This window comes from Colossoma macropomum, unplaced genomic scaffold (genome assembly GCF_904425465.1).
Source record: "Colossoma macropomum unplaced genomic scaffold, Colossoma_macropomum, whole genome shotgun sequence".
Classification (NCBI taxonomy): domain Eukaryota; kingdom Metazoa; phylum Chordata; class Actinopteri; order Characiformes; family Serrasalmidae; genus Colossoma; species Colossoma macropomum.
Window position 1 is genome coordinate 18,377,304 of NW_023494797.1, and position 26,794 is coordinate 18,404,097.

The 26,794-nt window shown below is 38.9% G+C and overlaps 1 protein-coding gene across 2 annotated transcripts in view; it reads left to right on the forward strand.

Annotated features, from left to right (window-relative positions):
• cdh11 (cadherin 11, type 2, OB-cadherin (osteoblast)) overlaps positions 1 to 26,794 on the forward strand; it is a 127,533-nt gene that overhangs the window by 47,398 nt on the left and 53,341 nt on the right. The window contains exon 1 of one of the 2 annotated variants that reach the window (XM_036584465.1): positions 7,363 to 7,381. The exons of the other annotated variant lie outside the window; for it this stretch is intronic. The gene's annotated coding sequence lies outside the window, so the exon portion shown is untranslated. Of the gene's footprint in view, positions 1 to 7,362; positions 7,382 to 26,794 lie in introns of those variants that run through there. 2 annotated transcript variants of the gene reach the window in all.

Below are 26,794 nucleotides of genomic sequence, written 5' to 3' on the forward strand. Positions count from 1 at the left end.
ATGCTAGTCTGCTTGAAAAGAAATCAGGAAAGCTGTTTGTTTGGAATAAAACATGCTTACTGGAATTTTTATTAGAGAGCCCAACATTAATGCTTTGACAGTTGGTTATTAATATTCAGTGTTTTTTTTTAATCCTTAAGTATTCACTATTGGAACGAATTAGCATTCGGAAATCCTTTACATTTCACATACTGACCACTGGATTACTTGTTTTAGTTCAGCCATATGTCAGCTCAGTCATTAGCTGCTAATGCTAATGACAGTCTGATGGGTAAAGCTGGTTGTTTTCTATGAAAAGTGTTTGGTGCAGTTTTGCGTTAGGTAGCATACCATTAGTGCATCTGCTCACTGATATTCAGAAATCCCATTAACATATTAATTATTGGAACGTGGTCACTTTGGTTCGACGTGATTTTAACCCATGTATGCCCGGGTAGCAGTAGCTGCCAATGCTAATGCCATTCCAATTGAAAAGAAATGCATGAAGTTGTCTGTTTCCAGTAAAACGTCAGTGTCAGGGTGTTATTAGTTACTAATGCTAATCATTAGCTTGATCATGCTGGACCTGCCTTTGGTGCAACTGGAAAGCAAAGGGAAGTAAAAGCATCTTAAATGTGTGCAACAATTTGTATGTAATATAAATCATTATGAATATTTAATTGAAACATCTTTATTTCACTGACTTCCTTCAAACAATTATATAATTAATTAAGACAGTTTCACTATAAAATGACTTAATTAACTTCAGTATAAATATCTAGAAAAACGTTGGATCTTCTAAACTGTCAAATAGCTGCTGTATAATAAGGAATATTAGATGTATTGTTTATATTTCAGGTTGTTTCACTTGACAAGCTTCCATTGTTAGTAGTGGGGAAGGAAAGCTGTTTGTCTTTAGCGTGGTGTGGATCAGCTAGCCCACCCTCAGGGCTTTGACCTTTGCTCATTAATATTTAGAAATCATTTATTTTTAAAATATTGACTATTGAACCATATTCACTTTGGATTGATGTGTTCAGACATTTGTCATAGTGTCATTAGTTACTAATGCTAATCATTAGCTTTCATTAGCTTGCTGGTGTCTTCGGTGTGACCAGAAAGAAATGGACACTTCAGCGATGATACATTGGCGAGTGAAATCATCTTAAATGCTGGCAATGTATTGTATAATGTATTATACAATATTAGACTGTAAAATACATGAACAGAATTTAACCTGTTTTTAGTGAAAAAAATATACTGATATTAAATAATCTTATCAGGTCAAATGTTCTGATTGGATTGCCAGCTAATTTAACTTCTATCAAGTATTATTATGATGAGGTAGCCTATAAATATACAGAAATATTGTTGTTGTCCAATGAAAAACAAGTAAAATATCCAAAATATGAACTTTACAGGAGAGAGCAAAAACACTTTTAGCTTTCAATGTAAGTCAATGTAAAGAGATTTTGTTCCAAGTGATTTTAGAGCATTTCTATTGGTCCATTCATTGTGAAATTTTTACACAATGTAAAGAACAGCTCATGTGTTGAAATGATGTAGAAAACTAAAAATCAACAAAAATGGAGATACGTGGTTTTCACGATGATATGTGTGTTGTTTTTGAATATTGCAAAATTATTGATACAATTTTAAAATACTAGCTACCAAATTTCATGCAAATGAAGCCAAAATCCATTAGACTATCACTAGAAGTGGTCCAAAAGACTTTGGAATTGAAATTTAAGAACATTTTTAAAATTTAAAATTTAAATTGAAATAAATTGAAATTAAAGAACATTTTTGTTCTTCTCTTGTAAAATTACTTTTTTGGAGGTTTTTTATATTATTACATATGCATATTGAAATATTTCCACACATGTACATGAAACATATCTTACAGATCTGTATGTTGGAAAATGCATGGAAATATGTAACAAACTCGCTACGAAAACATACGGAGATTAACTCTTTTTGCATGTGGGAAAACAGTGCAGACTAAAATGACAACATAAACAGTAAAAGTGTCTAAAATAGACAGCAACCTTACAAAATGAGCATTATTATAAATAATTCTTACATTTCAGATTCACAGATTTTCAACAGAGGGGAAAGCTGTTTTTCTCTGCATCAGCCAGCCCACCCTCAGGGCTTTTGACCTTTGACCCTGAACCCTACGGCGGAATAAATCAGGCTCTGGGAGACGTTTATGGAGGCCTTTATCTCTTCATGTGCAGATGACTGTTGTCCTTAACCGTTTAACCAAAAGGCTCCAGTGTTACCAAAACAAACATGCAGGCTGAACTCTTAGCCTGCTGGCTTTTAGATGGAGATTATGGGTTTACCTCCAGCCGCACGGCCGAAAGACCAGATTTATTGTCTTGTTGCCATGGCGGGTGACTGATTTCCTCACAGCCAGTTTGTAGTTTGTGGCTATAAATAGATAAGCAGACTCTGTCCTTTCCGAAGCGCAGGGTTGCTAAAGCTACCTCCCCGTGTCTGGAAGGATTTTCCTGGATTTTTGATATGCCACTAATGTATTTCAAATCCGCCGACGCTATCGATTGTAAGCTTGGAGTTTTGATTAAACCGAGATACAGAAATGACAAATCAATATCACGGCCCACTGTTTCAGCTCAGAGCGACTTGCTAGATGTTTGTGCCACTTCGATCAGATTTATAGCATTGAAGCCGGTCTGATTAGCTCGAAAATGCTAAGAATCGTGATAAAGGGGTTCCTTAGTAAAGGCAGTGAGAACCATGGGCACTCAAAGAATCATTTGAATGCATAAGTGGTTCTTCATATGGCCAAATGGCTCTTCACTTTGGTGAAAAAACAAATCCTGATAAAGGGGTTCTTTGGGAAAGGCAGTGAGAACCATGGGCACTCAAAGAACCATTTGAATGCATAAGTGGTTCTCCACATGGCCAAATGGTTCTTCACTTTGGTGAAAAACTAAATTGTACTAATGGGGTTCTTTAGAAAAGGTTGAATGCATACGCGATGAAAAACCAGATCCTGATAAAGGGGTTCTTTAGTAAAGGCAGTGAGATCCATGGACACTCAAAGAATCATTTGAATGCATAAGTGGTTCTTCATATGGCCAAATGGTTCTTCACTTTGGTGAAAAACCAGATCCTGATAAAGGGGTTCTTTAGTAAAGGCAGTGAGATCCATGGACACTCAAAGAATCATTTGAATGCATAAGTGGTTCTTCATATGGCCAAATGGTTCTTCACTTTGGTGAAAAACCAGAACCTGATAAAGGGGTTCTTTGGGAAAGGCAGTGAGAACCATGGGCACTCAAAGAATCATTTGAATGCATACGTGGTTCTTCATATGGCCAAATGGTTCTTCTCTTTGGTGGAAAACCAAATCGTGACAAAGGGGTTCTTTGGTAAAAGCAGTGAGATCCATGGGCACTCAAATAATCATTTGAATGCATACGTGGTTCTTCATATGGCCAAATGGTTCTTCTTTTTAGTGGTAAACCTGTTGTATATGGTTATTTAAAGAACCTTGTTAAAAATAGTCCTACATAGCACTAAAATGGTTGCACTATTATTATGAATAAACCCCTTTTCAGTAATATATATAGAATAATTTTTGCCAAAACTGTCAATTTTAAACAGAGAATTCCACTGATTTTCCATTAAAACATGTTTAAGATGTAAACAGGGTTGTTCCGAGTGGTTTGGTGTGAAATGCTGTGTTCTAGAAACTAGAACCGAGTCAGAATTGTTCACAGTGGTGGTGAAAGTTGTTCCATAAAATGATTATGAATACATCGCCTGATGTCTGACACATTGATTTATGATAGTTTTGAGAAGGTTTTGGCATGAATTGCATTTTTAAAGTAAATAAGCACATGCAGAGAGTTGTGAGGGGAATAAAACTGTCTATAATTTCTATTTTTTTTCACATTAGCCACTATTTTAAAACTCAAAGACCACCATCATAAAGAAATCTGAGTCTCTACAATCAACCATTTCACACCAAACCACTCTGAATCACTCTGTTTATGCCTCAGCCACTGAATTATGCAGAAATTTAGAAAAATCAATGAATATTTTACGCTTTTGTGAGTTTATTTTTTAGGATCCACATATTATGTTGAATTTTGAAGTCTTTTTCTTAGAATTGTGGAGGAAATGAATAGAGAAACAGGGCTGGTTTCTACAGATTGACTTCATCTATTATAATTCATTTAGACACTGGGCTAGTGCGCAGCAGATTGGCCGGCTCAGAGCCATTCAGCAGCTATCGGGGAGGAAGAAGTGGCATGGCTAAATGAAGGAAGAAAGTGAAACTCCCGTCCTGTGGGATTACCAATGATTCATAAATCCTAAAGGAATCAAACGGAGACGCGGAAAACAAATGTAAGCCCCGGAGGATTAGCAATCTCATTCCTCTACTCGCAAGAATGAAAAAGAGGATTGCCCTTGCTTCCTTTGATATCTGTCAAATTAATATCTTCTTAATTTCTCCTACTTCTGGAGAAAAAGTACAGCCTTGTGCGCTGGAGCCAGTTCAGGTCAAACTCGCCGGCCTTCGCTGCTTCTCTTCTCTTTTGTGCTGCTTTTGAAATGGTGGTCAGTGAGTAAAAGCCCCATCAGGCACAAGCAAGACGCATAGAAGAAGGTTATTATGTAAAGAAATAAAAAAGCAAAGCAGTGGCTGAAGTGGTGCGCATTGTTGCTTTAGCTTAGCCTGAGGCTCAGCTAACATCCAGCCTGGCGATAACACTGCTGCAGACTTTCAAAGGCTAATAAAATGTGTGATATACGTTATCACACACTTCCTAAAACATAAGCTATCATAGCCTAGGGGGCGCTCTGTGGATTTAAAGGACTTTCCCACTTTAAGACACAAACCAAAACATCAAAATTTTGCTTTGTTAGCTTTGCAATGGAACTATAAGGCTTGTTAGCAAGTAATGGAGGCTTTACCGATTAGCATGGTGCTAACTGCATGCCAAAATCTTCACTGCCAAAATTCTTAATGTGGCAAGTGAGTCCAAACTTTTGAATGCTAGTGTATGTCAGGGTGGTAATGCTAATGCTCGTCTGATTGAAACGTTTCCAATAAAATGTCAATAATATTCATAAATCCCTTAATAGTGACTATTGAAACATGCTTGCTTTGGTTTGACACAATTATAAGCCATCTGTGGCTTCATTAGTTCAGCCATATGTGAAAATGTCATTAGCAACTATGGACAGGTATACCAGACAGGACTAGCATTAGCAATCCTAGCTTACTAATGCTAGTCCTGTCTGGTATACCTGTCCATATGCAAAGGAAATATGTTTCCATATATTTTTCAAAATTTATCTACATATAGGCTTCTAATATATTTCCTCACATATGTTTGACATACATGTAAATATTAAAAAAACTGACACTATTTTATACCACATATCTACATATGTGCATATATTTCAAGGTATTGACATATATGTGCAGATATTGTCATAGTTTTAAATATTCAAAATTGGCACAGTAGCACTGTCAGATAAAAAAAGGTAGAGGTGCAGGTACATTTCTATACTTCTGCACATTTTAATGCACAATTATTGTTTTTTTTTTTCTGAAATTAACATACCAGAAAATAAATAAATAAACATAAAATATGCAAAAGTTATAGCACCTTTTGTATTTTGTTTTTCCAACTTGTTAAATTCAGCAAATACTTTTACGGCATTTGGCGGACACTCTTATTCAGAGCGACTTACAATTTATTTATTTTTACACAGGTTGGTGAAGGCAGTGTTAGGAGTCTTGCCCAAGGACTCTTATTGGTATAGTGTAGGGTGGTTACACAGGCAGGGATTGAACCCCAGTCAACAGCAGAGAAGGCAGAGGAGGTCACCACTACACAATACCAACCACATGTAAATAAATAGAAATTGTGTTCTAAAATTTGCACAGAAATTCAAATTCAACAAAACATTTAATTTCACTTGAAGTTTTCAAACCTTTGTGTACAAATGTTACACAATTGTCTGAAAGTTGATTTGAGATTATGTAAATTTCTGATTTCACTAAAATATCCCCAAGTATTGCTGAAATAGCCAAAATTCAGTGGATCATAGATGAGTTTTAAATAAATACTTCTGTGACGTCTTGTGTCTCAACTGCAATGAAGAAGCTTAAATATCATTTTGAATTTTATTTCGGTTCAATTAATTCCACGATCGTCCTCTTAAACAGGTCAGAGTCCTCCTCCACTGTGATCTTCAATATTAATCCACCCAGTCATGTCATGTTTGGGTGCAGAGTGTTGGATAATTTCCTCTATACTGACTCCCACCGGCAAAGCGCCTCTGCTAATTGACTCTGCAATGTGACTCATTAACTTGCTGCTTGCTATGGAGTCAATGATATATTGGAATGTTATTCACAAACAGGCGTGTCAGGCCTGGACGGGGGGGTTATTGGTAATTAATGACACCCGAGACAAACGGACGGATTGATAACGAGAGGCATCGCGCTTTTTTGCACTTTTCCTTTATTTGATCCCTGTTGGACGGATCGGCCCAGTTGGTGACGTTTATAACATCATTTTCTGCTATTTTGAGTCATTTACACCTAATCAGCAGTTTACACTGTGCTCTGAAAGGCCTCCCTGCTGGCAGGTGGGTGTCAGAGGATGTTCTTAAGGGTGACAGAGAGAACCAGAGTTCGTGGTGCTGGACTGGGCAGTTTTAGCCACTTTTAGACAGGATGTCCACTTGTATACTATTTCTAGCCATCTCCAAGGGGCCTTAAACCCTAATAAGATGGAAGCTTGGACCTCAAATTGTCTTGGTTGATGGAGGCACATCTCCTCTGATGCTCTTTGAAATGTTCCAGAAGCAGCTCAGGGTTGCTGTTTTTCTGATTGATGGAGGCCTCAAAGCTCCACAGTTCTCGTTAGGTTGTTTTTCCACCACATTATTGGAAGTATCTGGAATTCTAGATAGATAGATAGATAGATAACTTTATTTATCCCAGAGGGAAAGTCGTCTATTACAGTAGCACAAAGTACAGTAAAGAGCAAAACAAGAGTGAAAGTATTGCCAAGTGCCATTATAGGTGCATAAATAGAAGAATTAAATATATACAATAAAATATACTAAAACAACCATAAAATATAGAGTGCAGTGCAAAAATAAGTAAATAATATCACATAAATATATGCAGGTGACATGCAGTGGTGCATGGTGCTGTACAACATGTATCGTGGCTGTCAAAACGTTGTATCTTCATATTTTGTTGTTTTTCAGTTTTGGCACGATATGAAAACACTCATTGCTCTTTACATTGTGTTTAAATTTCAGGATGAATGGACCAAAATACACAGCTCAAAATGACTTGGACAAACGTCTGGTTCCATTGACTTACATTAAAATTAAAGTAGGTTTTTGCCTTCTCCTGTAAAGTTACCATTTTGAGATGCGAGGTTTTATTCCAACAGTTAATAGTTCATATGTCACTAGTTCAAATAGAGGATATGGTCCTCTGTCTGAATTTGTAGGGTTTTAAGCATCTTTTGACTTTACAAAATGTGCAAATGTGTGGAATATGTAATAACCCCTTAAAATCACACGCTTGTTACATACTAAGGCTTATTATTCAGTAACTACAGGGACTTCAGCGCAAACTGGCTGCACTATTCTTAGGTTATAGCAGTGTGTAATAAAACTTCAGGCCTGCTGGTCAGCCATGGTCATTTAAGGTGTTAATAATAATAAAAATAAATGGCGAAAACCCACCCAAAGGTACATCCCCTATAAAATGTCTGGAGTACAATCGATAACACCCACATTTAGCCCCAAGTTTCTCATGGTTTTCCCCAGATATTCTTGTCATGAGATCATGTCTGGCCTCGTGATACTCCTGCATCTGTAGTGCTCAAGACAATCATTTCAACACTTTTTCCTGAAATTAGAAAATAAGAGAACACTCACTGACTCAAAACAGGCTTATAATGGTAGCCAATGTGCTGCCCATTTGCTTCATTGTCAGTGAATGAGGATGAAAAATACTGAATTATCCCATTAGATACATTGACTGATAAATATAAATGGTAGTTGAAATGTTTGAGAAATAATAAAGCAAATGAGACTCAAAAATATCCTGAGTGAAGTAAAATCACCAAATGTTTGAGTTGACTTGACTCAGATCTGTATATCGGTTTCTCATGAATGGAATATATTGCATCAACACAGATACTGACTTGTGGCAGTAATTACACTGAAATTACCTCACATTTAAAAAGATGGTTCTTCAAGGGTTCTTTAGTAAAGAAAACAGTGCTACATAGAACCATGAACACTCAGAGAACCCTTCGCGTGATTAAATGGTTCTTTGCACTGTGAAAGGGTTCTTTACATTGACAGAGAATGTGTTGTATATCGTTCTATATAGAACTTTTTGACAAGGGTTCTTTATAACATCAAAAAGGGTTCTTCTATTATTACAAGCTTTACATCATTACAATAGCAGAACCCATTTTGGTGCTATGCAAAGAGCCATTTTCATGATTGAAGGGTTCTTTGCATCATGAAAGGGTTCTTTACATTGATGGACAATGTGTTATATATGGTTCTATATAGAATTTTTGATGTTCTATGTAACACCATAAAGAACCATTTGTATGATTAAAAGATTCTTTTCCTTCAGACTGATGGGGAGTGTGCGGTAGATGGTTCCATATAGAACCTTTTGGCAAAGGTTCTATAAAACATTAAAAAGTGTTCTATTATTGCAAGCTTGGCATTGTATCAATAGAAGAATCTGTTTTGGTGCTATATAGAACTATTTTCAAAAGGTTCTACATAGAACACATTCTCTATCAATCTGAAGAACACTTGATGATGTAAAGAACCATTTAATCATACAAATGGTTCTTTATGGTGTTACATAGAACATCAAAAATTCTATATAGAACCATATATAACACATTGTCCATCAACGTAAAGAACCCTTTAATCATACAAAGGGTTCCTTGACTGTCCTTTTTTCTTTACTAGAACCCTTGAATAACCATCTTTTGTAAGTTTGCTGTTGTAAAGTTGCAGCTGAACTTTATAAAGTGTTTATAAACTAATATAAATGTTTGCATCTAATAGCAGAACAGAATATCTTATTGATTAAATTGATTTTATTGATTAAGTTATGATGGGGGATGTTTTGTCTCTGTTCAGTGATGTTTTCCACACGTCTGTCAGGTGAAATATGTTAATGGTGGTGAGTTGTGTTCAGGGTTCAGGGCTGAAATGTTCCTTTTAAACGGCCTCTGCGGTTCATGTCTTCTAGGCTGATAAGGGAAATGGAGGCAGTGCCGTGGCCTCTGACTCTCTGTGTGCTTTTCCGTTCGTCTCTCTTTGCTCGGCGTGTTTACTCTGCCGCCTCTCCTCCTTCCTGCTCATCACCCCGACGTCTTCTGTGTTTGGTTAACAGCCATGGAGACAGTTTCAGGTCCGCTGCACCTGCCCAAGAACGAGATCAGCTCAGTGACTATGAAATAAGAGTTTCGCTCGATTTTTGTTTCCCTCTGCGAAGCTGCTGTTCAGTCAGATTAGAATGCAGAGTTTCTCCGATGACGCGTCTCGATAGAGCCTGAGACCCCACGGCAAAACTCTCAGAACCTGGTCTACAGCTTCAGCAGATTTCAGTGAGAGGAGAGAGAGAGAGAGAGAGAGAGAGAGAGAGAGAGAGGGAGAGAGAGAAAGAGAGAGGGGGAGAGAGAGAGAAAGGGAGAGAGAGGGAGAGAGAGAGAGAGGGAGTGAGAGAGAAAGGGAGAGAGAGAGAGAGAGAGAGAGAGAGAGAGAAAGAGAGGGGGAGAGAGGGTGAGAGAGAGGGAGAGAGGGAGAGAGAGAGAAAGGGAGAGAGAGAGAGAGAGAAGGAGAGAGAGAGAGAAGGGGAGAGAGAGGGAGAGAGGGGGAGAGAGAGGGAGAGAGAGAGAGAGAGGAGATAGAAAAGAAAGAAAGAGAGGGAGAGAGGGGGAGAGAGAAGAGAGAGAGAGGATAAAGAAAGAAAGAAAGAAAGAAAGAGAGAATGAGAAAGAGAGAGAGAGAGAGAAGAGAATGAAGAAAGGGGGAGAAAGAAAGAGGACAGACAGAGTAAAACATAAAGAGCGAAAAAGAGATACAAGTGAAGACAAAACAGTAGAGAAAAAGAGAGAGTGAGAAAGGACATGGAGACAAAGAAAGAAAAGAAGAAAGAGAGAGAGAGAAAGAAGATAAGGAAATGAGTAAGAACGGACAGGGAAAGTGAAGAAAGAGAGAAACAGTGGTGGAGGAAGAAAGAGAAAATGAAGAGAAAGAAATAGAGAGAAAATAGATAAAGGATGTGAAGAAAGAAGGGAGAGAAAAGAAAGAATGAAGAGGAAGATAGAAGAGCTAGAGAGCGAGAGAGAAAGAGAGAGAGAGCAATGCCTGCTGAATCTCCCTCTCTCCCCTCAGTGCGCTGATCAGGACGAGTCCACTATATTTATTTCCTGACGTTTCCAGAAAATTCCTCCTCAATGCGCCGCAGCTCTGCTCTGTTTCCATCGCCGCGGATCCACCGGCCTTATCGGTTTCAGTCGCTCGTCCACTCGAAGTGCTTTTAGGGCTTAATTTCTCTGTTTACCGACTCAGTGAATTAACCTCTTCCTCTGAGGGACGGCTTTGCCTTTAAAAGGTCCTGAGAATGAAATGATGATTATCGCCGCACGGCTTGGTCTTCAATAATCTCTTTGACAAAAACAGTCGAACAATAAAGCTGTCAGTCATGTAGCTCCGGCGAGGCAGCGGCTCACAGATGCAAATGCTATAAAAAGATTGAAAAAAACGAAGCTCAGCGCCGAGATTGGCCGAAGTATATTTAGTGCCCCATTGTGGGCCGAGTTGAAAATCGGAAGCTTTGATCGTCGCTTTTCAACCCAAAACTCTATTTTTCTGGGCCAAACTTGAAACTGCCCACGTCGACTTTTTCAGCAAAGCTCACAAGCCTGGAATCGAGTGATTAGTTCCAGTTCATTCGTTCAGTTTTGATATATTTGTGCTTAAACGATACTTTAGTTCAAGTCTGTTAGCGATTAAAGCTTTCTAGATTTCCTCGGTTCCATTTTAGTCATTGATATTTACTAATTCTCTTTTTATTTGGGTTTAATTTCAGTCTGTTGTTCTGGTTCAGCTGCCGTTCTGCTTTACTGTTGATCACTCCTCTGAGCTTTGGCAGTTTATTTAAGACCAAAAAGATCTAAAAAGAGAAGAATAGAGTTGAGCAAACTTCAGTTTCTGACGCTGGATGGACTCAGAAGTTCCACTGTGGCTCTGTAAGTTACTTTAAGAGCTTAATTTTTTCTCATTTTTTAAAAATATTCACTCATCAGTCCATACAGTCCATATAAAGATACTAAGCGGTAAAAACAGCTTTTTCTTTTTGTTTTGTCACATAAATCCAAGGTGCAAAATACAGGGGGTCCTGGTGGATCCAAGACCTCCTAATCAACCTCTAAACCCTCTGAAAGTCTCAAAATCAAAATTCTGGGGGGCCTAAAAATAAACTTATTATAACGTTATGCTGTCCATTATGGAAAAATAGTACAGATTCAGTGAAGCTCATTGTTTATCAGCTTCTGTCTTTGGTGTTCTTAACTAACTAGAGCTGCAGCACTGCTCTGCCTCAGGGTGGCGCTGTGGCCGACTGGTTCACCCAGTTGGTCCTTCATAGTCTAGAAACTGTAACTCTGCTCTGGATTCTTTATAGAACCATGAACCCTCAAAGAACCATTTGCATGCTTAAAGGATTCTCTGCATGGTAAAGGGTTCTATATAGCACCAAAAAGTGTTCTTCTATTGTTGCTATTATTTTAGTGAACATAACTGTTTAAAAATGGTTCTATACAGAACCATACAACCATATTCTCCATCAATCTGAAGTTCCACAGAAGCAACATGTTTGTTTCCCAAAAGAACCATGTCTGAAAAAGAGATTTGTGATTATGAGAAACATTTTAAATGCTTGAAGAACATTTACATGATATAAAAATTCTATATTAACTTGTGGGTCCTTCCTAGAACCTTTGGTTCTTTGAAAACACATGTCACCAAGCCAAGAACCACTTTTGGATTTCTTTTGCCAAAACCAGACATCCACCAAAAGTGGCTCTTGGCTTGGATGTATGGTTCTAGGACATTTCATTAGTGTAGAAACATTTACATTAGATTCTGCTCATCTCATTTTCAAAATTGGTTCTCTGAAGAACCATCATCTGAAAGGTTCTATGGAGAATCAAAAGTGGCTCTGTCTGGCCTCTTTTTGGCACTTTTATTTGTAAGAGTGAACAATACTTTTACTTGAGTTTGCACTAAAAAGAAAGGTTCCTAAGTGGTTCTTGGCTTGGTTCTCATGCAGTTCTAAAGAGAATCTTTTATTAGTGTAGAAACTTTATGTTAGATTCTCCATTCTTGCCCAACTTGTTTACAAAATTCGTTAAAGAGGATTTGATTTGAATCTTTTTAGGAACCAAAATTGGCTCCCCAGAACTCCTTTTTCTGCACCTTTGTTTGTAAGAGTGTGGTTTTCGGTTCCTTTGCCCTCCCGGCGGGCCCTCAGGCTCTTTAGCCGTTTGTCTTGTGTCCCCTAACCTTAAGAATCCCAAGCATTTTATTTTTCCTTTCCCTCAAATCACTTCCAGACGCTGCAGCTTCCTGCGTCCTCCTTCGGGACCGGCCTGTCTGAAAACCACAGCTACTCCTCCGTTTTCCAGGAAATGAAAAGGGTTTTTTTTGGGAAGGGGTGGGGGGGGTGCTGGGGGTTGAAAGGCTTTTGGCAGCTGAACGTCATTCAGAGCTTTGTAACGTAGCTGCTTAAAAAGGAAAAATATCCCGGCGCTTCCTCCGGAGTGACAGAAATATTCGCCGGGACAAAAGACAAGACACGGGCCTTTTATTAACCTCGTACATTTTAATTATGGATGAAACGTCTTGCGGGTGATTGAAAAGCTCGCAGAGATGCAGATGTCTTCGACGAGTGTTTTTATAACCCCGTCATTAACATTCTTGGATACACAGCAAAGCTCTGGAGTGGTAATTAGAATAGCGTAATAACCGAAGACGTAATTATGATGTTATTGATGTGGGAAAAAAAAACAGAAGAGAAATAAAAGAGAAAGAAAGAAACAGAGGAATTTGAAATGACTGCGTTTGTTAAACGACATCCTGGAAGATAGAAACTAGGAATGTTCCTTTGATTATCGACAATCGTATTTATTTCTGTTTTTTTATTGTTTTTTCTCCCTCCATTAAGTGTAATGATTAGACTTAATGACTGGACCCTTGAGCTGAGCATTTTTGTTCATTCTTTTTTATCTCATTTCCCCAATAATTGCTTTCAAATATTCCTTTATTTGCTTTTAAATCCCCTCTCATCATTAAAGGCAAATCGAGGGACGTGAACAAGAGATTTTATGTTTGAACAAATTATCATTAACTCAGTTTCTTTCCCACCAAAAATGTGCATGTATCACATTCGTTCTGATATCGTTTTGCCCAAAAGAATTTGCCTGCTTTCAGTGCGGGTTACTAAGGAAAATAAATAAAATATATACTGTAAATTAAATACAAAAAAAAGCAGCAAATATCACGCTGGCTTGAAGGATCTTTATTGTTATTAATACTCCTGCCTTCGTGCCTGCATGCATAAACAGTGAGGCGATGCAGGGACACAGATGAGTAATGAGAAATATTACCATACGCAGGCAAGAGCAAAATCAGGTCCTTGTAGTTCATAATTATGCCTAAGCTTTTTAATGGCTTTCCAGAGTTCATTCTTTCAGTCTCAGCCACACAAACAGAGTTACACTCATCCCCACTGTGGGTTACAGTGCTGTTCTGCATGAACTTTTAAATAGAGGCTCTGAAATGTACAGTATATAAAAGTCAATACTGTGATATTTCCCAAATATATCACAATATAAGAGCTAATTCAGTATTAATAGTTAAAAAGTTAATCAGCCCATTCTTTACTCTTAAAAATAAAGCTGCCCAAAAACACTGGGCCTCATTCACCAACCGTTCTTAAGAAGAAATTTTGGTAACACTTTCTATGAATGTCACATTTGTAAGCATCTATAAACACATTTATAACATGTTATAATGCATTCATAAGGCATTGTAAACATAACTATAAATATTTATAGAAATGAATTACACTGAATTACACTATATAGCCATGTTTATTATACATTATGACCTGTTCATAGAATGCATTATACGTAGTGTTAATAACATGGTATACTGTCAGTGCCAGCTTGGAGAGCGTAAAGTGAAGTGGTTACTGTGGAGTGAAGTCACTGGAGAGGGAGAGGTGAGATAGTGGAGTGCCGTCATTGTAATTTGTTCCCTCGCTGGTTCTAACGTCAAACACTAGAACTCTTCACTCTGTTACATTACACTACAGTACAGTAATGCTAATTTCTGCTAGCATTCTATTGGATATGCAGTGTTAAGTTAGTGCCAAGCTAACGGTGGTGTACATTGACTTTCCCACATTGGGTAAAACACTGATGGCAGCTCTAGTTTAAACTCTGACATTTGAAGCCTGTAATGTGCTTTACTGTGAATGTTTTAGTGTTTCAGTAAATCCTTCAGTAAATACTTCAACTTGAAGCCTCACTCTGAACACTGGAGGAGGCTTTAGTACAGTACGCTTCACTTTACTTAGAGCGGACAAATACGACTTATGAGCTCTTATAATTTGTTATGAACAGTACTTATAATGTATTATGTTAACAATTCATAATGCATAATAAGCATGGCTATAATGTGTGACTTTTTAAATAAATATTTATAGCCATGTTTATGATGCCTTATGAATGCATTATAACATTTTATGAATGTGTTTATGGATGCTTTCAAACATGATGGGGATTTTTTCTTAGGTAAGAACAGAATCTACACACACTCAAGAGCATGAAGGTGAGAACAGTTCTGCGCTTTAACAACATGCCATGAATTTGACGTAGGACCTTTTCTAAAGATCACGGTAAAAAAAATAAATAAATAAATAAAATAGGAAGATATTGGTGAATGAGGCCCATTGTTTGGACCACTTTTGGTTCCCTTTAAAAGGATGGTTCTTTAAAAAAACGTTGAATAAATGAACAGTTTTGACAGTTCACATAAGGTTAAGATTCTATACAAACTAGGCATAAAACTTGTTTGATCCTTGTTTCAGGAGTCGTGTCACTGGTGTTACCGCGTAACAAAAAATCTCTTATTTTGTAATAAAAGTCACACTGATGACATCACTTGACTTCCTTTTACCTGTTTTCTGAGGATCTATGAAGAAAAGCACATGGTGAGTCCACTGTGTCTTTCAGTTATCAGAGATTTTCTCATTTAGCTCATGATTTCATATGAAGCTTTTAGCTGAAGTCACTGGTGTGACCGACTTTATTCTGAGGTAACTGTGAAAAAATAGAATACAAATGGATTAAATTCCATATTTTAGTGGATATTCCATGATGGACAACATGTGGTTTGATGCTCTGTAGCAGCCATTCTGTAAAATGCATTGTTCATTAAAACGTCTCTGGTGTTCCTTTATTATGTGGAACACCAATGAGGATCGGTAACACCAGTGACTCCTATGGAGAGATAGAAAAGTGGACGTTTCTGTAGAATGACCCACAAACATAAATAAATAATTTTTACCAGTTGTAAACAAATCCCCTCATCCTGGCTTGCATTACAATAAATTTGGGGTAAGAGATCGCCAATTGGCAAACGAGAGGGCTACCGAGCACCCTTTGAACCCCAAAATGAGAAATAGGACACACTTAGGCCTTTCATTCCTAGCAGACACACACAAATGAGGATGGCAGGATCAGATCCGTTGAAAGGTTCTTTATGAATCAGTGGTTGTTAAATGGAACCTGGAATTTTAAGTGCGTACTCTATTTAAGAGTGCACTCTATTTGTGTTTATTTGTGTTTATACTGCCTAAAGAAGTTACCAGGCTGTACTTTGTGAGGCAGATATAGCTTTTCTGTTTCTCTCCTCCGTATCACACCCACATTCGATCGGCCAGGTACAGCTTTCACTCAGCTGCAGGTAACATAAGCTCACTGCTGAGCGCTGTGGGCAACAGGAAAGTGATACTGAGGGCACTGTTATTATCCAAGGGCAGGAGAGAGAGAGAGAGAAAAGAGGGGAGAGAGAGGCAGCACCTCTTCTGAAATAACATCAGTGAAGCAGCTTGGAGGTCCTTGATAAAATATATTGTTGTACGTCGTTCCAAAAAATAAATAAAGCACATGGTAACATATTTTATCGGTTTATTGGGGCAAATATAGACATCATTATCCATATCCGAGGCAGGAGCCAAAGCACATATAGCCATAAACGATACAGGGCAAGCCAAACTCGATTACCCCGCTACGAAAAGAAAACAAGGTCAAACCAGGAAAGTGACTTGAAATACAAAAGGTGCAGGCACTAGGGACGCTAGGGTTACACGGCAGGAGGAACTTAGAACCAGGATAGGGCTCAGAATTACAAGGATACGACACAAAGAACATGATTTACATTGGCCGTTGAATATTTGTGGACACTGTGCTTTTCAGAAATGTTTTGAACGAAAGAGATCGCTTCGTTTGTTGATCTGCATGATCTTAACATACTAAATTGAAAGCTGTTTAGATGTTTTTTTTGGTAGCACTTTCTATGAATGTCACCTTTGTAAGCATCTATAAACACATTCATAACATGTTATAATGCATTCATAAGACATTATAAACTTAGCTATAAATATTTATAAAAATGCATTCTACGTTATAGCCATGTTTATTATGCATTATGAATTGTTAACATAATACATTATAAGTACTGATCATAACAAATTATAAGAGCTCATAAGTCGTATTTGTCCGCTCTAAGTAAAGTGAAGCGTACTGTACTAAAGCCTCCTCCAGTGTTCAGAGTGAGACTTCAAGTTGAAGTATTTACTGAAGGATTTACTGAAACACTAAAACATTCACAGTAAAGCACATTACAGGCTTCAAATGTCAGAGTTTAAACTAGAGCTGCCATCAGTGTTTTACCCAATGTGGGAAAGGTAATGTTCACCACCGTTAGCTTGGTATTTGTCTTTACGCTCTCCAAGCTGGGACTGACTTCTTTGGCACTGACATTATAACATGTTATTAACACTATTTATAATGCATTATATTAACAATTCATAATGTATAATAAACATGGCTATGAAGTGTAATTCAGTGTAATTCTTTTTTATAAATATTTATAACCACATTTATGGTGCCTTATGAATACATTATAACATGTTATAAATGTGTTTATAGATGCTTACAAAGGCGACATTCATAGAAAGTGTTAACATTTTACTATTCGTCTTTGCCAAAAAAAAGCAGAACTGAAGAAACGCCTGCCAAAAGTCCTACCTTGGGAATAAAGCCAAAGACCTACTTGTTGTGATGTCAGCACTCAAACCTTTCAGGTGTTTAAAACACCTTTAGGCCAATATGTGATTTTAACAAAGGTGTGCTGTGAAAATCATTGTTTAAAACCGGCTCTTCATATCAAGGATGATACTTTGATGAATGTTGAAGATGAATATGCTCAAAGCATTAACACAGAGCCGCTCTATGATAAACAATGACTGGAAAATGTTTGAGAAACTGTGCTGTGTTATTGTACATAAGTATGGGTACTGTTTTGGAAGGTTTTCACTTTCATTTAGGACGTTAAAGAACCTGTTACAAATCTCAAAAGCCAGAGTTTTTTCTTTCTACTTTTCTCCAATCACTTTAGTTGAGTTCCAGCACATTCGAATTGGTATTAACATTGATAGAGTTTGGTAGATGATCTTCTCCAGAGCATAACCATTTAATCCATTACAGATGTAGGTGAATGTAAAGTTGGGAGTCTTGCCCAAGGACTGTATTAGTATAGCATGGTGTGCTTGCCCATTTGTTGCCACACTACAATTTACATCAATTTAAAAAGGAGCTGCCCACAATTATGCTAATTTGGGTAACACTTTCTATGAATGTCACCTTTGTAAGCATCTATAAACACATATATAACATGTTATAATGCATTCATAAGACATTATAAACATAGCTATAAATATTTATAAAAATGCATTATACGTTATAGCCATGTTTATTATGCATTATGAATTGTTAACATAATACATTATAAGTACTGTTCATAACAAATTATGAGCTCATAAGTGGTATTTGTCCACTCTAAGTAAAGTGAAGCGTACTGTACTAAAGCCTCCTCCAGTGTTCAGAGTGAGGCTTCAAGTTGAAGTATTTACTGAAGGATTTACTGAAACACCAAAACATTCACAGTAAAGCACATTACAGGCTTCAAATGTCAGAGTTTAAACTAGAGCTGGCATCAGTGTTTTACCCAGTGTGGGAAAGGTAATGTTCGCCACCGTTAGCTTGGTATTTGTCTTTACTTTACACTCTCCAAGCTGGGACTGACTTCTTTGGCACTGACATTATAACATGTTATTAACACTATTTATAATGCATTATATTAACAATTCATAATGTATAATAAACATGACTATAAAGTGTAACCCAGTGTAATTCTTTTTTATAAATATTTATAACCATGTTTATAATGCCTTATGAATACATTATAACATGTTATGAATGTGTTTATAGATGCTTACAAAGGTGACATTCATAGAAAGTCTTACCCTAATTTGTCTTGTGAGGACTGAGACATTTGCTTATTACTGTTATGCACTTGAGGTTTCATGCTTCCACTTTTAAGGCCTTAAAAGTGCAATTTATTCATGCAGTTTATTCAGAAGAGAACTAAAGAACTTCTGCCCGGGATGCAAATTCACTGACCCATCACTGTCATCTCTGATGTTACCATGATGACTGATCAGCTGTACTGCAGCAACTAGAACGTTTTGACAAACATCTGAAGGATCAGTTTGTTCTCCGCTTCTTCATGGATGATGTCAGCATCTCCAAAAGAAGCTCAGACTGGGTTGTACACATCCGAGCAATGAGCAAAAGCTCTCAGGAGGCTCCAGCTGCCAGATGAGGGGGTGAAACTTTCCGTTGTGCTTCCATTTTTACTAAAATGGAAAGTAGCCTGTGTGTCACTGTTTGCCTGATTTGTGAGGTGCACATTATGTCTTTATCACTTGCAGACATTCTTGCTGTCGGTTTTGTGGTGTAAACAACATTAAGAGAAAAAAGGGTTTTGCATCTTTTGTGTATAATTTTGATCTGAAAAAGATATTTTGGCTCCCATGTGGTACAACCATCTAAGCATTAGTCCTATCACCATATACAGCCATCCATGGCCGGGACTGCGAGAGAACACAGCTGTCCTCGCTCTCTCTGGGTGGGTAGGACGGCCTCCCGTCTTCGCCCATCACTCAATGTGATGCTAGTCAGTGCAGGCGTCTGTTATCAGAACTGGTGGTTAGCGTTCTCCTCCACGCGTGTTTGGCTGCCCGATGACGTTGCGTTAGCGGCTGGAGCTTCACAGGCCTCGGAGGAAGCCTGTTTTTGCCTTCACCCTCCTAGAGCTGGTGGTATCGTGTGATTGGGGGAGTCCTAAACTAGTGGGTGGAACTGGATACGACTGAACTGGGGAGAATATTGGGGAAAATAATTTTTTTTTTTCTGTTTTTAAACATTTTTACATTATGCAATAATGCTAATGAAATATATTTTATTTTCGAAAGGTAAAAGAGCAGATTCAGCATTTATAAAAATGTTTACATTGTGCTTAAATGCTATTTTTATTGTGTCAGTTAATAGATAACAGAATTACAGGGAGACTAGGTTATTTATTGTGCATTAATTTCCATTCTGCTGCTGGAACGGCCACTAGGGGGCACTCTGCGAAGCGATTATTCGAGCAAGATTTTGATGAAGTACTCAGACGTCCACCTCAGCACAGTTTCTCTGTTGTTTTTCCATCATTGTCTCCCGCTTAACTGAAAAGTAAGAGCAGAAATCATTGCATTCGACTGAAAATATGAAAAAAAAAAAGCTCCCTAAACTTTTGACTCGTGCCGTACATGTGCACAACAAACTGAGCTACAAAATGGTGAAGGCAGTGAACACAGGGATAAGCCAACAGGTCCAGAGCAGAACCTTCATCAGGTGATTCTGTGACAGCAGCTGTGCTCGGCTCTCTTTGAGGGGCTTTTCTTCCACCCTGAATTCGCTGCCAATTACTGGCTGCTGTCCATGTTAGCAGCGGCTTTCCGCCGGCCTGACGTGTCTTTAAGCAGCAGCAGCTACAGAAACAACAACAGCGGCACCAGAGGCTGCCAGTTTTCCACCGTGTTCCCTCACCTGTAGCTAACGCTGCGAATCCGAGCCGGGCTCATTAGCATATTTATGATGCCGGCCTCAAAGAGGAAGGGAGCAAAAAAGCAAAAGCAGCGGCAGCATGAGCATCAGTCACTTTCACAGAATACAAATCAGCTCCTCGGCTGTGAGGAGCCGGGGGATTTTTTGTTTGCGAAACACCTCCGCCGATTAGTCTCTGTAATTGAATGGCAATTAGGAGTCAGGTTTCGTCCTGCGAGCACAATCGCTGACCACGGGAAGTGCCGGCCGTAATGAGAAACCCAAAAAAAAAGAAAAAAGAAAAGCTCTTTTCTCCACGACAGCTCGGAGAGAAGCTTTGATGGCATGTCTTACGGCAACCGCAGTCACCAGATATCCATCACCGTTAGCTCCTCTGTGACCGTGCCGAACATTTTAAAGGTTATGAATTCATGTCGCATGCACTTTTCAAGAACCCGGATAGTTTTTCCGCGTCAAACTTTGAGTGCCAGCTTGACATAAGTAGGTTCATGTCTCCTCAGGAGGGTTCAGGTTGACGTTACAGCATCCGTGCTTGGTGAGAACTGCTGGAATCTTCTCGTCACTTCCGAGGACTCGGTTACATTCGAGACAACTGTGTCAAAGACGTAGACAAGACTTTTGTTGACCTTCCTTCTCCATTCTGGCTCTGCTGTGTCTGAAAGTATGCAGTATTCTTATTTAGAATGCATTATATGCTTTATTAGGACTGTCTGCTATCTTGTAGCTGTGTTCAGAAACACACTGGAGAATTCAGAGCAAAATCCCACAATGCACTGCGATAGGTTGCATATAAATGGTGCATTCTAACAGACTCAGATATGTAATACAATATAGAGAATATAGTGTAGAACCATCCATGATGAAACCTAACAATACTGTACAATATAAACACAGGCTATTAACTTTAACATCATTATAGACGCCTATTAAGTTCCACTTTATTTGGATGTCACTTTTTAGATTATCAACAAATGTTCAAATTACTAACAAACTGTCTGTCTGATTTTCAACAGGGTCAGGGTTATGATCAAGGTGCAAAATTCAGGGGGTCCTGTGGGGTCCAGGACCTCCTAATTAACCTCTTGGACCCCTGAATGTCTTAAAATTCAGGTGGTACCTGAAAATAAATAATTTAAAAATAAATGATGACATCATGCTGTCCGTTATAACAAAAATAGACACTCAACTACAGACCTGAGTGAAGCTCACTGTTTATCTGCTTCACCCACAACCAGCTTCTGTCTTTGGTGTTCTTAACTAACTAGAGCTGCAGCACTGCTCTGCCTCAGGGTGGCGCTGTAGCAGACTGGTTCACCCAGTTGGTCCTTCATAGCCTAGAAACTGTAACTCTGCCCGGATTCCTCTGAAAAACTTTACAATGAGCTGCAGCAGATCTGTAAATCTGAAAACTCGCCCAGTTTCCCAAGAGTTTGGAGTGAAGAGTGACTGTTCCTCATTTCTCACTCTGAAGACAGAAGAGGAGACGAGGAAGATCTCAGTTAGTGTGAGGAAGAGCGCAGAACCGCACTAGAACAGAGACTCTACAGAAGAGGAGACGAGGAAGGTCTCAGTTAGTGTGAGGAAGAGCGCAGAACCAAACTAGAGCCGAGACTTTACAGAAGAACAGCTGATAAAACAAACATTTACTGCCATTGAAGCATCAGCACCGCTATGGTTAGTGAGTTAACAGCCAGGCAATGCTGGAGAAGCCAGCCAACATGGGACCCCCTGAATACTAGGGGGTATTTCGCACTTTAAGATTAAGACTAGGGTAAAATTAAGGACCAAGGTTTGGGTTAGGATTAGGATCATGGTTCCGGAAAATTGGAGTGAATTTAATAGACAATTGGTTAAATGTAAGACAAAGTTAGCATCGACAAATGTGGGTTATTCTAATAAAGTGTTGCCACCTATTTGCATGCAGAGCTTGTTTGGTAAACTGCTAACATTTACTAGATCTAATTTGATATCTATTATCTTTAACATCACAGTAGAAGCCTATTTGTTAGCCAAGCTTGTTAGTAAATACATCACTAATGTGTGTTAGTTAGTTAGGGTGATCTATTTTGGCATCTTCGTAGCATTTTTCCCATTTTAAAAACGCACATGATGCAACCAGCAACTACAAACTCTACAGCCTAATTGGTGACTATTAAAAGTTAGATGTATTAAAGAATTACCCCGCATTGCCTACTGAAGCCATACTTCCCACCCTGATGGAAGCATAAAGGTCAGAAACGAGCAGAAACTCAACAATCAAAACTGTTTCCCAAGCTTCCACTTGCAATTAAGACTTGCCGAGCGTTTATGTGCTGTTTTATACCGAGAAATCATATTTACGCTAATTCCGATGGCACATAAAGGGAGGAAAAGTTGGAGGAGTGGAATGAGAAGAAAGTTCAGGCAGCCAGGCTGGGGAGAGCTCCCGCTGTGAGAAAGCGCTAAAAATACAGAGGTGAAGAGGAGGCGTCCACGAAGAGTCAAACGCACCTGATTTTTCCATCAAAGAGCCGTTCCAGCCGTTCTGAGGAGGAGGAGGTGGCTGTGGAGAGCGCTTTCTGAGTTAGGAACCTTCTCTGCCAGCTCAGCCAATCAATGTTAGAGTAAAGAGCTGTATTTATCTGCAGGTCCGCGGGGAAGCTCAGGGCGCTGTAGAAACATATAGATTTCAGCTGTGCTGGTTTTGCTGTGTTTTCATTAGAAAAGGCTTGAAGATGGAGGCTTTTCTCTGAATGCTGTGGGTTTCTGGGTTTTTTGTTCTTTCTTCACAGCAGTTGAGTGAGAGTGAATATATAGATACACCCATCAGCCGTAACCTGAAAACCACCTCCTTGTATCTACACTTATCAGCTCTACTGACCATATAGTTTCACGCTGTAGTTCTACAGTTACAGACTGTAGTCCATCTGTTTCTCTGCATACTTTGTTACCCTGTTCTTCAGTGGTCAGGACCCCCACAGGATCCCAACAGAGCAGGTACTATTTGGGTGGTGGATCATTCTCAGCACTGCAGTAACACTGACGTGGTGGTGTGTTAGTGTGTGTTGTGCTGGTCTGAGTGGATCTGACACAGCAGTGCTGCTGGAGTTTTTAAACACCTCAGTGTCACTGCTGGACTGAGAATAGTCCACCAACCAAAAATATCCAGCCAACAGCATCCTGTGGGCAGAGTCCTGTGACCACTGATGAAGGTCTAGAGGATGACCAACACAAACTGTGCAGCAGCAGATGAGCTATCGTCTCTGCCTTTACATCTACAAGGTGGACCGACAAGGTAGGAGTGTCTAATAGAGTGGACAGTGAGTGGACACAGCGTTTAAAAACTCCAGAAGCACTGCTGTGTCTGATCCACTCAGACCAGCACAACACACACTAACACACCACCACCACGTCAGTGTTACTGCAGCACTGAGAATGACCCACCACCCAAATAGTACCTGCTCTGTGAGGGTCCATGGGGGTCCATATAATAACATATAATAAAATTAATATCCAGAACTCATCATATTAGAAAAGTGGTGACCAAATTTTGCCGATCAAATAGCTGTTCATTGTAATTTTATGACAGGTAAATACAGTTTATTGTCCTTAAAATGCCTCAAACCATTAAACTAGACTATATCATTTAAATTTTACACTGTATACGCTTTTATATATCATTGAATAAGCTATAATAAACTTTTATTTGATATTTCCTATGTATTTATGGTCGCTTATCTGAAAAACTGGACAAAGATAGTTGGAAAAATGAGATCATGCTATGTTAGCAACCTGCGCTATGCATTTAAGGGTTAAAAAAATACATTCAAAAGTCTTTGGTCCAAATTTTGGACTGCTAGTGTATCTATCTGTTCACTTCCTGTGCTGGATGAGCAGTAATCAATGGGGCTCATGCTAGAGTGAGTGCTGAAATACCACCGCTGGACAGGGCTATGCTAAGCTCTTCTCCACCGGCGCAGGAAGGGCTTTAAAACCAGCCGCCATGCACCGAAACAGCGCTGGGGGATTTCATTGGGATCTTTTCTAAAGCCTTTCAGAAGCCACTGCTGAATGACAGCGAGTCCACACACGTATTTCACAGACACACACACACACACATACACACGGAATCGTGCAAATTGTATAGACACTTGTGAAAATATCAGGCGTAGCCGCAGGGGAGCAAGCAGACAGGGGCATATATCACATCTCCACACACATGAATCACCGTTATTGCTTTAGCCGGTTTGAGCCCAGCTGTGCATGAGACCGGACTCGCAGACGTGAACGTGTGCAGAAAAAAGAGAAAGAGAGCGAGTGGTGGATGGAATAGTGATGAAGAAAAGAGAGACGAGTGCTTAGCCAAATACTTTAAGAAACAGCACGCTGAAAAATCATATTTGTGCAATTTTCCGCTTGTATGATACAGGCCTGCTGCTAACTCAAGCTTCTAGACGCTGCCACTGTTTTTAGCTGGGCTGTGTACTTTTGTCATGACTGGATCCAAGGATGGATTACTGACTGGGCCTTTGGGGCCGGTTCCCAGGGGCCTCTGGATGTCAGGGAGGTTTAAATGGTTGTGACAATTCACTGGAGAGATAAATACTACATGAATGAATAGCCACCGGATTCATACACATGAAAATAATGCAATTCTCGGGCACGTCGGATTTTATCTTGGGATTTTGTTGTGGAATATTTTAGACTTCTGTTCATGCATTTAGTCTCAGACACATAAAGAGAAGAAATCATGTTTCAAGTTTGTCTTTAAACACAAAAATCGTACATTTACAGCATTTGGCAGACGTTCTTATCCAGAGCGACTTACAAGTTGATCATTTTACACAGGTTGGTGAAGGTAGTGTTAGGAGTCTTGCCCAAGGACTCTTATTGGTATAGTGTAGGGTGTTCACCCAGGTAGGGATTGAACCCCTGTCTACAGCGTAGAAGGCTACACACTACACAATACCAACCAATCATACAAAAGAGCACAAACTGTACACATATTTATATATATATATATTTTTTTTATTGCAATTTGGTCATGATATTGTGGCCAAAGTGATGTAGTTCCATCTCCTCTGCTCTGCTGTATCTGCTTAGCAATCATTGTTGTCCATCATTTCTCTGGCCGAGCTTTCAGACCTTTAGCAATAAGTTAGCCATTCTGACCCTGACAAAATAGAGCAGTGGTTGTCAGTCTGCAGGCCCCCCAGTGGGCAGTGGTGGTACCTTTTTTTTTACAGCATTTTTTTTTTTTTCAAAACCATAAAACTTCATTAAAATATGTAGACATTTAACAAAACCAATATTTTGAAATATGATTAAATATCACAGTTGTTAAAATTATTAGCAAAAATAAAACATCTAAAATACCTAAACATTCCCAAGGATAGCCTGGAAAAACGCATGACCCACATAATCAAAATACCTAAATATGTCGAATATGTTTCGTTTTTTGATAATATGGAATATTATCACTGATAAATGGTTACATGATTATACAGTCAAGTGAAATTTGATAGGCTACTGATGATTGTGTTATATTTGCTTGCATTTGAAACGTTCAGCCTGGTTAAATCTTCTTGTGGGCTTTCAAAAGGTTGTGTAGGCTGCAAAAGTTGGGGATTTCTGGAATTGAGTGTTGTTTTTTACCCATTTCCAACGGCAAGGACAAATTAAAAAATACAGCTTGTGTTAGAAAAGTAGCTGCATCGTTTTTGCCAATCACCTTCAAAATTTGGTACTTACAAGGATATGTCACAACGTCAAAACCATTCTAAAGGGTCCACAACCATTTTCATGGGTTGTTTTTCCTCATATGTATTGTGTACATATCAGCTGTCTGATCTAAATGCAGATATGTTGTCTTCATTGGGTTAAAAGCAAACGCTTGCTCTATTACAGACTGCCAAACACAACATGAGGCAAGTGCCTCATGATTTAGACTTGCATTTGGCACCATGCTGATCGGAACGAAGTGAATACGTGTCTTTTAGCCTCATAACTCCAGAGCAAAACTGAGAGTCAATTTCAGACACCAAACATCTACATTTGGGTTGATTTTGACCAAACTCTTCCTTCAAGCTGCCAGTTTCTGTTTTCTAGATGCTTTTTTTAAAGTGAAATTAAGGTCTGAGATCCAGCGAGCGCTTTGAACGGCTGTAATTTTGTGTTTTGGGTAAGTGAACCCAAACCACCCAGCAGTCTAATTGCCTGTTAGGTGGACAGGGCAGGTTTTTTTCTGATGGCATGGTTATTCTCAACTCTTGGGTCTTCGCTGTTGGTAAAAAATTTTGTCTTGCCGGGTTTTGGCTGTCAGAGCCCGACCCGCTCCGCCTCTCGCCCTCTCTCGCTTTGAGAAAGTATCATTAAAAAAGTGGGATTCGCATCGGGAATGTTAACGAGCCCCAGCATTAGTGTGTGACGGAGCTTGGAGGCTTAATGCCTTTCATTTTCAAGGACGCTGG